At 41.5% G+C, this 4,585-nt stretch overlaps 1 non-coding gene across 1 annotated transcript; it reads left to right on the forward strand.

The window, feature by feature from the left end:
- The first annotated feature begins 2,480 nt into the window (after positions 1 to 2,480).
- On the forward strand, positions 2,481 to 2,648 carry LOC112059219 (U1 spliceosomal RNA). The gene has a single exon (XR_002888475.2). It is a non-coding gene; the product is annotated as a U1 spliceosomal RNA (small nuclear RNA).
- Positions 2,649 to 4,585: the final 1,937 nt, after the last annotated feature.

Consider the following 4,585-nt stretch of genomic DNA (forward strand, 5'->3'; position numbering starts at 1 on the left):
TACCATCGTCTTTCTTGCATAGCTGTTAAATGCTAATAACCGCTTTCATTACACTCACCGGGCTTAATTTATGTCCACCTTTGTCCCTGTTAAGCCACACATCTTCAGTGGATTTTGCTTCAGTCTACTGCACTGCAGCCATTAACTCTTCCCATTTAATAGTACCCCAAATTAATTTGGGTTCTGAAATAAACACTCAACAATCAACCACAGTATTCACCTGATGGAAAAAGCTTCTATAGGAAAGTGTTTGCTTATTCCACAAAACAAAACTCGAGCTAGAATTATGCAATAATTCAGATCACAAAATAATTGCAAGATTTCTCAGGGGAATCTAGCAAACAGTCAACAAGCTAATGGCAAAGTAGCTATTTAAAACAACAACAACAACAACAAAACTGAACAGCTGACTTAATACACTGGGATCCAAAGAGAAATGCAGTGAGCCTGAGAGGCCATATGGGCCTGTAGAGAAAATAAGGCAGTCAGTGAAGTTTAGAAAAATAAATGAGTTTACATAATACTGGACTCCTGGAAAGACAGTCCCAGGCAGGGAAACATTGGGCCCTCAGGACTCAAATACCTTCTGAAATAGGCAGCAGAACACTGTATATTTATGTCACCAGATTTGGGTCTAGATAGATAATTTGTACAATATGAATTTCTCCAACTGGAACTGGAGTGTTGGCTATAATACAGACTTCTAAATTAACTATCCTTACTTGATTAAACTGCACTGATGTTTTCTTTTTTTAGCATTTCCCCTTTTTCACATCGTCTTGTTAGAATTAATTCTATGCAATTACATAAACTTACCAGAAGCTATATGTTTACACTGTAGATGCTTGTGATAGGCACCTTAAACTGCCTTAACCTGGTATAATTGGAAGGTCAATAACCTGTGTGTGTGCATGTATATAATATACATCAAAATACAATATCCCAATCAGCTGATAGGCAGACTCTTATTATCCTATTACAATATCAATTTCACTGACAAGTTCTAATTATTCGCACCAGGATTCAAGTTGGAAACCCCTTGGAGGACCTATTGGACATGCTGTCCTGGGGGGCAACAGCTTCGGAGGGTGGAAGCCATCAGCTGCTGAAACACTATTGTAGTTAGCAACAAAGAGTCCTGTGGCACCTTATAGACTAACAGACGTATTGGAGCATAAGCTTTTGTGGGTGAATACGAAGTGGGTATTCACCCACGAAAGCTTATTCTCCAATACGTCTGTTAGTCTATAAGATGCCACAGAACTCTTTGTCGCTTTTTACAGATCCAGACTAACAGGGCTACCACTCTGATACTATTTTAGTTGTTTCCTACTAACTGCTGTTTTTAGTTATACCCTCTTTTTGTAATTCCCTTGTTACTTCAGTGGATCTAATCAATAATAGGATGTTTTAATAATAAAGTGTGCAAAATTCCACCACTATCGAGAAATTGTAATGCATTTATATTTTCATACATTACTTTTTAAAGTTTAATGCAAGTGTCAAAATCTAATTACTGAAACCTGCAGGAAGCAAAACCCTTTTTTAATGTGGTCGCTCAGCTGGTCTTTCAGTGTGGGTTTTTTTTTATGGGAAGCAGCTAAATATAGGAAATGTAGCTTACAACACTATATACTTACCAATTGTTTTACTGCTATAGGATTTAATGTGTGAAGATCAGGTGTGCCACCAAGTATTTAAGAAAAAGTAAGCTGACCAGAAAACTCAGACAGATTCATATCATGCAGTTAATCTGTTTTTTGCTTCATTTAAAATGCTATGGAATGCCAACTTGATACTGCCATGTCAATGCATTTCTGTGCATTTTTAATGAGACAAACATCCTGTAGCAAATAAGCAAGCAGTTATGCATATTATTTCTGTATTGACTTTGTTGCTGAATGGGAGTGCAGGTGTAGGGAAACATGGGGAGGGTGCAGGGACACACAGGGACAGATGTGCCTGATTAAATGGAAAAGGCTAGGGGTCTGCCTGGGGGGGAGACTCTCTAACTCCCTAACAATCTCTCCCTGCCCCAAGAAACCCTGTTCCATAGTTCTCCCTCCCACACCCAACAACTGTCCAAGTTCACACCCAGACCCCTTCCCCGCAATTACTTCTCTCTCTTTCAGCTGCTCCGTTACCCCTACTCCCCCCAAACCCTTGCACTGCTTCTGAGATGTGCAGGAAATATACTTCTGTATTGTTGTTTAAATGAATTATTACTCAAAGTTCTGTATTAATATGCTCAGTAACTAATCTATTTGTCAAATATTTCCTGAATCATTTTGTTCTCTGTATTGCTACAGACATACTTGCTGGCAGGTATTTTGAAATAATTACCAAAATAATTGGAACTGGCATGATTATTTTGTGTTTATTTTGACAAAATATGCAGAATTTTAAAATATTGGGTGCAGAATTTTTATTTTTTTGGTACAGAATCCCCCCAGGAGTATTCCATGGAATCCTATACTCATTCACTCACCTGGCAGGGGAGAGACTATGATTACAAGGTGGTTTTCCCAGGGTGAGGCTTATCCATTGTACTCCAAGTGTGGTGACCCCTGCCATATCCCCACTTGCAGGAAACATGACTGCATAAGTTGTGGTGGTTGTTGAGGGAATTGTGTCTAGACTTTCCCCGAAGGGAGGGAGTTGAGGGAACCCAACAACCACCAGCTGCCTGACTCCCTCTTTAAACCCTCTTCCCTCTCTGTGCAGGATCTTAAGTTTCCCCAAAGAAAAAAATCCAATAGGTCTTCCCCTCTACCCCCTCCCGCCAGGTTTCTTAGCACACTCCTTCTCTTCTTTCTCCAACACTGATTTTTCTGCTAGCTCTCTTCCTTCAATCTCTCCTTCTGCTCCCATGACCCATAGTATTACAAACACTGAAGTGTTTAAATGTCAGGTCCCCAAAACTGTGACTGGACCTGGGTTTTTTATTGGCCTTTTAGTTTCTGAGAGATTAGGGTACATGTGGTGATTCAGGGAAAGTATGTACAACTTATTAATTCTGTCTGACATTATACTACTATGAAAATTGCTGTATCAGTAATACCCCTCTATGTGTACCTACTATGAGCTGACTAGGTTGTCAGATCTCTGCCAGAGCAGGGACAATAATGGGTCATGACAACTTGACAACTCTAACCACAATGGTTATGCTAAGGAGGGTGTAAGAGTTGGGAAACCAGTTCTCTTCCACTTCCCTCAACAAGGGATGGGGTTTGGAGCAGTGGAAAGTTACCAAGCAGGCCAAAGTGACAAGTGATTAAGAAGGTTATAAAAAGGACTGGGGTGGGGGGAAGAGATAGAGAGGAGCCATGCAGACAGGAGGGGAAGGGGATTGACAGCCACCGTAATGGAAGGCAAGCTGAGGAGAGAAAGCTCCATGTTTCAGGACACAGGCCATATACTGGAGCAGACTTGCAGCTTAACCAAGGACTCTGACCCCAGTCCCAAGAATGCTGTGGAGCAGTGAGGAAACTGAGGCAGGAAAATGAGTGGTTTATTATTTTGTATAGGTCTGTGTATTTCTCATGCTATTAAAGAGAAATGTTGTATGCAAGTCCTGTGCAACATTTATGTGGGTTATGTGCTACACCTTATGTGGGCCCTTGAAGAGGTAAACCAGAGAGCTCACACCTTCAGCTGAAGCTCTGGGAGGGGGGGTGTTGATACTAAGTGGGGAGTCTGAGGAGTTAGCATTGGTTCCAAGGATTTGGCAGAGGGACTGCATGGACTAAGATCTCAGGCTGGGATGCTAGGCAGAGGATCTGCACTCTGAGAGCATGCCGAGAGGCCCCAAGCTGGGATCAGTGCCTGGGCTCTGTTCAAACTCCAGAGGCTGGATTCCTTCACAAGAGTCTGGTGAATGGCCAAGAGACGGTGCTTGAGTGGACTTGTGACAGAACACTCAGGTCATGTTTTCAAGCATGTGTCTCAACTATGAGGTCTAGAAACAGTGTTCTTTTTAATGAAAGCTGAGATTCCCATCATCACATGCCTCCAGGAGCTTGGTGTTTAAGAAACACCAAATATCATACAGGATGGCAACACTGACTTTTTATGTTTCTGCCCACGCTTGTTTTCTCTTTCATCAGGATTACAGTAACTCCTCACTTAATGCTGTAGTTATGTTCCTGAAAAATGTGACTTTATGTGAAACGATGTTAAGCGAATCCAATTTCCCCATAAGAATTAATGTAAATGTGGGGGGTGTTAAGTTCCAGGGAAATGTTTTTTGCCAGTCAAAAGACATTATATACATATACAGCATAAGTTTTAAACAATTTTAAACAAACAGTTTAATATTGTACACAGCAATGATTGTGAAGCTTGGTTGAGATGGTGGAGTAAGAGGGGGGAATATTTCCCAGGGAATGCCTTGCTGCTGAATGATGAACTAGCACTTGGCTGAGCCCTCAAGGGTTAATACGCTGTTGTTAATGTAGCCTCACACTCTACAAGACAGCATGGACTGAGGCAGGAGGGAGGAAACACAATAGATGCAGAGCAGTAGCTACAAACACTTCCCTGCAAAAACTGAACATGATGATGAGCCCACGCTATGCTGGAGCGC

This window comes from Chrysemys picta, chromosome 9 (genome assembly GCF_011386835.1).
Source record: "Chrysemys picta bellii isolate R12L10 chromosome 9, ASM1138683v2, whole genome shotgun sequence".
NCBI lineage: Eukaryota > Metazoa > Chordata > Testudines > Emydidae > Chrysemys > Chrysemys picta.